The sequence below is a fragment of the Pogoniulus pusillus genome, chromosome 3, assembly GCF_015220805.1.
Source record: "Pogoniulus pusillus isolate bPogPus1 chromosome 3, bPogPus1.pri, whole genome shotgun sequence".
Classification (NCBI taxonomy): domain Eukaryota; kingdom Metazoa; phylum Chordata; class Aves; order Piciformes; family Lybiidae; genus Pogoniulus; species Pogoniulus pusillus.
The window spans coordinates 18,637,279-18,648,946 of NC_087266.1; positions in this window are offsets into that span (position 1 = coordinate 18,637,279).

An 11,668-nucleotide genomic window follows, 5' to 3' on the forward strand; every position below is an offset into this window, starting at 1 on the left:
TTTTTTTCAACCTCACAAGCCTAGCAAGTGAGGAGTGTATCAAGGGTCTTAATTTGCAGAGCTAGATTAATCTCAAAGCTTTATCATCAGTACACCTACAAAGATGCAATTTTGAAACTGTAAGATAATTTATCCTTAAGAGAGCACCTGCTCTTGCAGCAGTTATTATCTTGCAATCGAATCTTATCAGAACAAATCGCCTGCCATTAAAATTCAGTGAAGAGAAACGTAAGGCAGGAAAGAGAGAATGTGGAAATAATTCTAGGATGCTTAGAACTTCAGTGTGCTATATGTCCAAATACACTTAAAGGCTGCTCCTTTTTTTTATTATTTCACTGTGTATGAAGAAAGTCTGGAAGATGCAAGAACATTGCTTTGCTTTTAGAAAAAATACTAAAAGCCACAGCCTTTGGCTACTCTTAAGGATACCTCAAAGGCAGTTGAAGAACCAGGTGGGAGAGAATGCTGCAAGAGTACCAGAACAATGAAATAAGATTAAATTTAAATGAAAAATTACTTTCACTTAGTCCTCTTAAGGCTCTATATTCTAATAGTTTTCTATTCATAAGCTTTGCTGATGATCAGAGATTGAATGGATGGCACATACAAACAGATGTGACACTGCAGACGCAGCTGAAGTTGAAATTACAAAATAGTTAAGTTGTTCCATGAAACTATATTGATTGAGGTTGTGTGTGCTTGGAAACTGGATGCACTGGTTTAACTGTAATGCTTTTCTGGATGAGTCAAACTGGAGAGCACTGCCTGGTGTGGATTTTGAGATTGCTTGGTCAATCTTTCCCAGGTGGGGACACCTCAAGTTGTCATTTCCTTCTTTCCCGATAGCTATTTACATGAAATTTGTACGATATTATTGTGTTCTAAGGCCCCTACTTTTTGTTCCCATTTAATTGAATTTGGCTAATAGTAATCACGTAAACTTGCAGAGGAACCAAGTTTGATGGCAAAAGCTGGGCTGAAAATAGTTAAAAAATATTTAAACAGAATATGTTGTTCGTTCCCACTTAACATATCAAGCAGAGAGCTACTCTGGTTTCCACGCTGATTGCTCATCATCTTCTATGTGGAGTTTCTTCCACATGGAGTTTCTTCTACATGGAGCAAATCAAAACTGCTGGGGCTTTTCATGAAAACTGAAAATTGGTATCTCAAAGATTTGGCTTTCCTTGCTTCTTTACATCATTTCCTATCATGTAAGTACAGCTGATAATTGTTTCCCTCATTGCTTCGGCTAAGCCCTGTAAATTTAATTTCTATTGTCAGTTTACAAGAGACTGAGGGAATTTCATCAGTGCTGGTATACTAGGAGCACAATGACAAATGAAGTTTGCACAGGGTAGAGAAGGTAAAAAATTGCTTTTGCACATTATATGTTAATAATACTGTTTCCAGAGGAAGAGCTATCAATGTAGACAATACATTATGTGGCTAAGATCAACTTAAATGTACATACAACCTCAACTGAAATCAGTGTACAGCTCTGATTGTTGCAGCTTAAAAGACTACAGAATTGGGAGAGATTTGAAAATACTGGAAGTGCATTAAAAAAAAAAAAGATGTAATTGAATTATAACTTTTTGCCTTAGAAATAAATAGGAAGAGATTCAAATATGCAAGTGTGAGGCTTAGGAGAAAAAACTGAAAAGAAAAATCAGGAAAAAAACCCCCACACCTAAACCAAATAAAGAAACCCCAAACAACAGCTCCCCAGCTTTTTCTTGAGCAGTGAAATCAGGATGGGAGCACTGCTCCATTGGCATCACGTGGATAGAAAAGTTGCTGAAGAGACATGGGCAAGCTTGAAACCTTCTGTTGGAAGTTTATGCTTCGTTGTATTTCTGTTGGAAGTCAGCCACTCAGAAAAAGCATGGTATAAATTTAAAACAGGGATTCTAACTGCAGTAATGTGTGAAAAGCCTGGGCAAACTAACTCAAGCGTAAATGTGCTTGGGACTAGCAGCCATCCTAATCTAAAACCCTCCTTGCAGCCTGGGGTTGCAGCAGCTTCTACAGGGGGAATGGAAAGCTCTGCATAAAACAATTTTCCTGGACAAGGATTATTTGTGTCTTTATATGTGATCATCTATGTGAAAAAGAACAAAGTCATCAATGACTGACTAACAAAAAGAACTGTCCAGCAGGAAAGGACAGCAGGTGACTGGAAGGTAATTTGGGAACCCAAATTACAGAGTGGCATTTCAGCGTGCAACAGCAAAAACTAAAGCAGGTGTACGATCCACTGGAATTGACACAAGTACCAGTGCATAAAGTACTTGTGTCAAGGAGAATAGGAGATAGGTAACTGTCACTTGCCCTGAGAAATCAGATGGCAACTCTAAATTATCACTACTCTCCTTTAGGGAAACTGTATTTGCTGTTCCACTTCCCTTCCTTTACTTTTATCCTAAGTTCTGTTTTGTTAAGCTGTTTGTAAATGGGAAGTACTATCATAGAATCATAGAATGGTTTAGCTTGGAAGGGACCTCAAGGATCATCCAGATCCAACCCCCTGCCATAGGCAGGGACACCTCCCACTAGAACAGGTTGCCCAAGGCCTCCTTCAGCCTGGCCTTGAACACTTCCAGGGACAGAGCATCCACAACCTCCCTGGGCAACCTGTTCCAGTGTTTCACCACCCTCACTGTAAAGAATTTCTTCCTAACATCTAGTTTGAATCTCCCCTCTTCCAGTTTTAACCCATTACTTCTCTTCCTGTCATTACCAGACTTTGTAAATAGTCCCTCCTCGGCTTTCCTGAGGGACACCACTTGTCACTGGTCTCCAGGTGGACATTGTGCCATTGATCAGCACTCTCTGCATGCCACCATCCAGCCAATTCCTTATCCAGCAGTGCTCCACCCGTCAAGTTCATGTTTTTCCAGTTTGGTGACCAGGATGTCAATATTATTTAGGTCACTTTTTAGTAAACATTCCTTAGAAAATCTGGGTCAAGATCTAGCAAAAGTCTTGCAAACATAAAAGTAGACTAGCAAATGCAGTTTGTGTGCTTTCTTAGTCTTGTAGTACAAGAAGAGGCAAACTACGTAGCTGCCAACTTGTGCATTTGAAATTGAGGTTTGTCTTCACATTGAATAGACTCTGAAACTCACTGCTCTGGGATATTACTGAAGTCAAAGCATACCAAAGTCTAAAAGGTAGGGCAATATTCTTGTCCTGAATTGCTGTATTTCTGGATATTCTTGTTATTTATGTAAGAGATACAAAGCCAACTTTGAAACACAAAGTTTAAATAAGTTGATTAGTAATTAGGATGAAGTCTCCATCACCCCAGTTCTGTCAAAAATCTGTTTGGGTTCGTTTTGGCTTTGCAACTTCTCAGAAGCATTGGGAATTGACAACAGCTAGTGATACACAACTGGGCGAAATGAGCATAATGTATTATGGCAAGTTATATGCTCCAGGGAGTTCAGCATTTTCTTAGAAATAAAACTAGCTTCAGCCCACAGAGAGAGCAAGTCAGTGATCAAACTTCACATGCCTTGAGGAAAAACACAGGGCAGAATCTCTAAGGTTTAATGCTGTGAAGCAAAGTTTCAAAGAGACTGCTGAAGAGCAAGTAATTGCTCCAAACTCTGTTTCTGAAAGGTCAATTTTTAGCTCCTTTAGGAGAATGTAAGAAATACATGTTACACAACTGTTCAGAAAATCCCTTACCATAGGAAGTCAGTTCTAGGCAACTTAGGCTTTGGGGAAATTACTTTATGCAAAGGCCCATTTCAGGTGTTACTGTACAAATATTGAGGCTTAGAAAACCTTGTTCACAAATGCAACAAACCATTAAAGTGGTTAAGTTAGATTTCTCTTTATACCTCTGCTTAGCAATTAAAATTTCCAACTTAAAATGCAATCACCCACTATTAAGATCCTCAAAAGCACTACCATTCCCTGTGGAAATGTCTGTCATTATTCAACCCAGAAGTCTGTAGAGTTCAGTGTATTTGCAAAGGCTCATTTTAATATTCACTCTCCCACATGTACAAAATCTGATGGCAGTAGTTCCATGTTACAACTGTGTATAGAAGAAGAGAATCCAGTTCTTACTTTAACCCACTTTATCTTTCAATAGCACTCTAGTCACACCATTAATGCTAATGGTAGCAGAACAGAATACAGCATTTTTGCTTATGTAGCATTACATAATGCTACATAAGCTACTACCTAAGCTACTACTACAATTAGTAGTTTCATGCTAACACTAAAACATCACATCCTGGAAAATATGGCAGGAGAGGCTCTGTTGTCAAAGTGCTATTACAAGCAAGATGAAGACATACCTGAAATCTGCACAGGGGCTTTTAATCCGGATATTGCAAGTACAACCAGCAGAGAATTAGGCCAGCTCTGTGGTCACTTTTTCACCTTGCTGCATGAGAACCACTGCTGAAATTTCATCAAGATCTTCTGAGCAATACTATATAGAAGGTTCAGGCTTTCTCAGAGATGTTAGTATAACCAGATGTCATTTGCTTCTTATCACATTTTCAAAATCCCTAGAAGAGATTTTTAATTGCTAATATTTTTCTTCATCAGTTTAAAATACTCAGCCTACTAATCCCTGTCTTAATATATTCCAAAATCAGTTACAAAAAAGTTTGTGTAGTACCTAATGTAATCTATTACTGAAGGGCTCACTACATTCTATTGCAGTAAGTTAAAATGACCTATGGTTCTCTTTGGTAATCCTGAGCATTTTAGTCAAAGAACTGCTGATACACACTTTGGTTTGCAGAACTCGTGATCTAAATCCTTCCAGATTCAGTGAAATCTAAACCACTGGACTGTTATTTTTCCTATACACTAGGCAAAGCCACTAACAAATTTGAGGGTAAGAAACAGAATTCAGCAAGTCAAGTGAAGATGGAGCACAAGATACTGTTTACCTTAAATTAAGCTGAGGCCTTCATACTTCTTTACACAAGATATAAGAGCTCTAGCAAAAATCTGGAAAGATAACACAGGATTTCCCCCAAGTTTCTTTTTCTTATCAAGCAGAGGAAAATACACCTGATACATTGAGACTGAAGAAAAGGATGTAGATAACTCTGGTCTGAGTGAGCTAAGGCTGCCCTTAGAGAGGTGTTCCACACTTCCTCTAAAATAGATGCACTCCATCAGACAAACCCAGCTGTGCAATGTCAAGCCACCTGCTAGAGCTCAGGGATGTGAGAGTAAGCAAGCACACCTCAGAGGCTGGTTCACAGTAAGCATGACTCAGTTTCGGGCACCATGCAGTATTCAGTATAGAGACAGGATGCCCATGGGCTGCCTGTGGGCATTTCTGCAGTGTCATATGGGCTGTTTGAGAGGCTGGTATCTGCATGAAGGGCAGGCACAGCTCAACACAAGTTGTGTAGGGGGATGCAACTGTAACTGCTAACTTCTCCTATCCATTAAAATATAATACACTCAGACAAAAGTAGGGAACTCTGTGATCTTATGTTTCAACTGAAGTATTTTTGCTTCATTGCAACTGAGCATTTTGTGATAATACAGGAATAAAAATCCAAGTAATTTTGCTTTAGCTCTTGTGTAATGACATCTTGGTCTTTCAAGCACTGATATTATTCTTTTGAGCAAAACTCTTTATATGTTCTCAGTACCAGGAACTTCAGTCTTTCATATACGGCCTCTGAACTATTAACCCAGGATGAGTAGATACAAAGGAAACAAGTTCAGTCTAATTAATTGGATGTCCCAGCTAGCAAGTGGCACAGACGCAAGTAGGTCTGCAGTGACTGCAACAATGGTGGCTCAGGAAAGAGCTCATACAGCCCCAGACTCCCTTGATAAACAAGTAGTAATTTCTGGAAAAGTGCTTGCTTCTCCATTATATAACTGAATATTTGAAGTTTCTTCCTCCTTAGTAATGCACCAGTCAACAGATAAAACCTGTTAAGTGCAACAAGCACCAGTCCTGAAATGAGAACTGTAGGCAAGTCAGTGAAACCAGGATGTTACAAGGGAACTTTGTTTGCTTTAAAGGTTACTAAAAGAATTGCCACACTTAATCACAAAGATATAAACATTGGAACTAGACATTCATCTACTTGTTTTTGCACAGGACTGCATCGTGATGGTGTAACACAGCAAGACTCTGCTAACTTCACAGCTGTAGCAACCAAAACAAAAAAATTTGTCCTGTTTTAAGACTTGAGAGCTGCGTGATTCTGTTACTCTTGTTTCTATATAGAAACCAGAAGTGTATTAAAAAGTAATAGAATAGAGTGCCACCTCACCAGTTTGGAATAACAGCAGTACTGCTACGAGTTGCTAACTCTAACCTTGTGCCAGTAGTTTGGCTAAGAGCCCTATGAATGGTGCAAGAGAAACCTACTATATGATATATATACTCCAATAGAGAGCTCTACCTTGAAATAAGAGCCAAGAGGCAATGCCAGTGCAATACACTGGAAGCACTGTTTTAATGCTGCCTTACTGCAGAGATTGCTGGACGGTCATGAAAATGCCTGGCACTGCTGCTGCACTGTTCCAGCAGGACGTGACTTGCTGCAGGAGATGGCTGCACACTATGTCTGTTTGATGTGCAGCAGCAGCTTGTGCAAACACTGAAGAACTGGAAATATCAGATGGGTTGTCTCTACGCAACTGAGTTTCCAGCAGTGAGATTATTGCCAGCTAACCCAGAGCAATTTAAAAGTAAAATAGCATTTCTACACCAGTTAGAGTGTGTTAGCTGCACTAAACATACGTAGAAGCTGGTCTCAGGGAAGCAGAGTGTCTCCTCACTGCAGCTCCACAGCCTGCACTCCCAGCCATGCCTCAGTGCTTTGGGTCACTTTGCTCATTTCCCATGCTTAAGGGTTCTTGACTGCACACAGCAATCTTGAATGACGAAGAAGCATGGGCTACATCTCATCTGTTTCAAGTGCTGCCAAGAAAAAAGGGGACTTGGGTCAAGCCCAAGCTAGCCAAGCACAATTGCCAAGCCACAGCTTTCAATAAATCAGTTCCCATAAAGTCATGAGACTGGCATGAAAAAAAAAATAACACCCCTCACCCCCCAAAAAAATCCCCAAAACTCATGATGCCTTAATAATAATTTGGAGTTTTCTTTATTTCCTTTCTGTACTCCAATATTCAGGTTTTTCTTAAAGTAGTCTGAGAAGTTTTGTTTCCCTGGTTTTAGATTTTTGGTTTCTATTTGATCACCAGATTTTGAAAAGAAGGCTTTGATTACAATACTTTAAAAAAATACAAAATTTAGCAGCTAAATCACAAAATCTAACAGCTTTGAAAATGCCATTGGCTACATTCCTGATGTGATATACATGTTCCTAGGGTCTCAAAAAAGGTTTATAGTTTCTAACTCCAGTTACACTGTCAGAGGAGATGCACAACTGACAAACTTATTACAGCCTGGAATCCCATGGAGCCTCAAATGTGCAAGTACTTCTTGGTAAGCCTCTGGCTGGTTTTGTAATCTCTTCTGTATTTTTAAGATATAACAGCTATGATCATGCACACATATAGTTGTGTGCAGAATCAAAACATTGTCCTTCCCCACCCTTATCTGGAGGTATCTAATTCGGCCTCTTACACTACTGCTGATGTATACTTTAAGGAGCTGAGACCTAGTATTGCTTTCTACACTGATTAGCATTTATATTTCCAGTCATATCAATTATGCCTTCCACTGTCTGTTAACAAGAGCAATAAAATCTATTTGAAGCTATAGCCTTTGCCCAGAGAACGTTTTTATATATATATACACATTTTATGACTTTGTCCTCTTGCTACTTCTCCACATTTTCATTTTAGAAATTTCTCCATTTCCTACTTCTGTATGTAAAAGACTGATTAAAACCTTCCCCTCCCTTTGCTGCTGGTAGGTGCAGCACGTTCAGAGCCATGAGCAAGACGAATCCCTAGGCTGCTGTGCCTCCTGGTGGACACAGAAACTTTCTGCCTTAGTACGCTACCTTTGTGCATCACACTTTATTTGCTGCAAGAGTGTTTACAAAGCAACTGCACTCTCTTCCTGGGAAAAGGCTAAAAGTTTGTTCCTGATAATTCACAGAATCACAGAATGTCAGGGGCTGGAAGTGGCCTCGAAAGATCATCTAGTCCAACGTCCCTGCCAGAGCAGGATCACCTATATCAGATCACACAGGAACATGTCCATATAGGTTTTGAGTATCTCCAGAGGGGAGACTCCACAATCCCCCTTGGCAGCCTGTTCCAGTGTTCTGACACCCTCACAGTGAAAAAATACCTCCTCGTGTTTACATAACAGGATTATCCAGACAACAGAAGTGGGTATCATTAGGCAAAAGGAGTGGGTATCAGGCTCTAACTAATTGTCAACATGAATCTTGTGCAGTCGGAAAATGTCTTTCTCTTTAATTGGAAAATCTTGACCAGAAGATGGGACACTAGTGACAAAGTAGTGAAAAATATTTCCCTAGCCCAAATCCATGTTGTGGATTTTGGTCCTCAACTGCTGTCCTCTAGTAAGAGGTCCACAACTTCAGCTTATTAGATGAATGAATAAGTCAGACCAGGGAAGAGACCATTTTGTGTTAAACCAAAGATCCCTTCAAGCCCAGTGCTTTGTCTCCAGCTTCCATGAAAGCTATTAACAGGGAAAAAATGTGAGAATGGAGTAAGCACTGACTTCCTCAGAATACCTTCCCATCTTCAAATAACTTGGAGAGAGATCAAGGACTTCAAACATGAGCCTGACATGGTCATTTTGTGTTTATCAGCCTACAGTGGATTTCCCTTTCATGCACAGCTGTATTTTGAACACACTTTAAGATCCTCTAATGAAAATGGAAGTCTGGCTTAAACTCGGTGATGACAAATTCTGCTTTGTTTAAACTGCTCATACTCTGCTTCGACTTGTCATAGGAAGGAACTGTTGCTATGAAATGTTATGTGTGACATGAAGTAGAACAATTTTAAAATTCAGGTAAGAAAAGTTTCCCCATGGAAACACATATCTTTTCAGACAACTAACTTTAAAATCTGCTACATAGAGATGCAAATCCTCACACAGATTTCACGCTCTCTTATGTATGACAGAACTGTGGCTTTGAAGTAATTAATTATTTACAGTTTAGCAGAATTCCATGGCAGTAATTCACTTTCCTGTCGTATGACAAACCCACCTCCTCAGCTTTCCTCCATGAGTGAATAATACCAGACTCTAGCTTATTTCCAGAGCTCCACCTCTGAATGACACAACTCCAAATATTTCTGTTTCAGGTGCACAGACAGCAGCTGCAAGCAAAATACTCTCATGCCCTGCTGCACTGCAGTTACCAGATCCTCACCAGCAAAGTGCTGAAGTTCCCAAATCTGCCTTAGCTGCAGAATCATTTGACAGCTACACACACACTTTCCTGGTAACTCAGATTACCTGTCTTTTACAGAAAGGCATGCAAAGCACTTTAATTCCCAAAATAAATACAGCCACCCTATGAGCATTTTAATCCTTCATTGATTGACGACGTCTCCTTCACATTCTTGCCTGCTTTCAAGCATGGGTTCCTTCAGACATCACTGCTCTCAAGCCCTTCAAGCTCCTGAGTTGAAAGTAATAGCAAAGTGCCCAGCCTGTGTGTCCCACTCACTCAACTACAGATTGAATCTTTGCTAGTACTCAGTTTCTGACTGGTTGGATTTTTCTATATATAATCAATGGCTACATTTTTATTTAAGTTTGATTGCTTAAAATTAGATCAAGGTCTGTGTTACTGAACTGTCTAGGTGTAAGTGGGAAGAGTTGGTATGTTTGATCAGAAGTTACGACAGGATGATAATCACTAGGTTACTAGAGATAAAATCCGAGGCTTGCAAGTGTGTGCGTGAGCAGTAGGGAAAGACAATATGCAACAGATTCCAAAATAAAGGAGGAGCTCTGTTCTTCTTCATTCAGCCTTCTGGGACATCCTGGCCATACATCACAGAATTCTGAACCCATATATACCGACAGCCTAAGTAGCTGGGTCGGAGCGGCACCAGTATTACCACCATGATGGTGAGGTTCTCAGTGGGGACGCCTACCTTAAGAAGATAAGTGCCTGCCAACCCTGCAATCTACACATCTCAGGAGTTTTGATGAGTATAACCTGCTCTTTGATCAATGGAGCTACTCAGGATTGTTTGTCATATCTTATTCAGCATTGTAGTTTCTCCCTATGGCTGTAGCATGTGAGCCATAGGTATTGTGGTTTCCAGTATACCTTTCTCATTATGGTTTTAGTGTTTAAGCTATAATAAAGTATTGAAACTGTACCCAGAGGGGGGTACCCATGTGTGAGAGCGTTCCCTGGCCTCAAAGTACACACTGGAACATCGGGGCAGGTGGAGGGAAAGACCATGGTCATTTACATGGTCTCAGAGTTAGAAAAAATAGGTTGAACAGATGACATCATTTGGAGGAACAAACATGTAGAGAATGTTCTGTGTTAACAGCTCACATGACCACTCCTGCCTCCAGTTATATGAAGGTTCCAAACCAAAACATCCCACTGCTCTCCTGTCATTTTTTGCAAGGGTGTACTTGTACTATTGTAATAAAAAAGCATCTGTAGCTAGAGGAATGAACTGGAAGACTTAAGCCAAAACACAGAGTGGGTAGTTTTAGGATATCACAAATCATTCTACCTTGGACAAAAAACTTTGGATGAGATGTCTCTGCTCCCTATCTGGTCAATAGAGGATGATCACAAAAGGAAAGTTCCACATAGACTATGGATCCTTTCCTTTCCCTAAATCTCCTTGAGTGTTTCAACTGAAAGTGGTAATTTGACACAATTTCGTTTCCAAGAAAAAACAGGTTAAAATACACATTCACATGGAACTTTGATAATGACCACCACAACTAACTGTATACAGAGTCTCATTAAGTAATAATAATGATAATAATAATAATTAGTTTGTAGATCCACCCCACACATGGCTCATAGATATTAGAACAGCAAATGGGAGGGAGAGGTAGAGAGCAGGAAGATCTTATTGGCTTCATCCCGTATTTCTGTAAATTGCCATGGCACTACACTCCATGGCCTTAGTGATGAAGCTGGGAATAGAAGACTGTGTGAATACCTGTGTATTATCATAGAATCACAGAATCAGCCAGAGTTGGAAGGGACCACAAGGATCACCTAATTCCAAACCCCCTGCCAAGGGCAGGGACACCTCACACTAGATAAGGCTGTCTAGAGCCTCATCTAGCCTGGCCTTAAATACCTCCCCGCATGTGGCTTCCACTACCTCCCTGAGCAACCTGTTCCAGGGTCTCACCACGCTCATGGTATTCCTGAATCTACCCATTTCTAGCTTTGTTCCATTCCCCCTAGTCCTATCTGACTATCTGACATCCTAAAAAATCCCTCTCCAGATTTTTTGTAGGCCTCCTTAAGATACTGAAAGGCCACAATAAGATCACCTCAGAGCCTTCTCCTCTCCAGACTGAACAGACACAGCTCCCTCAGTTTCTCCTCAAAGGAGAGGTGCTCCTGCCCTCTGATCATCCTCGTGGCACTTCTCTGGACACATTCCAGCACATCCATATCTTTCTTGTAATAGGGGCTCCAGAACTGGATGCTGTACTCCAGGTGGGGTCTCACCAGTGCAGAGTAGAGGGGGAGGATCACTT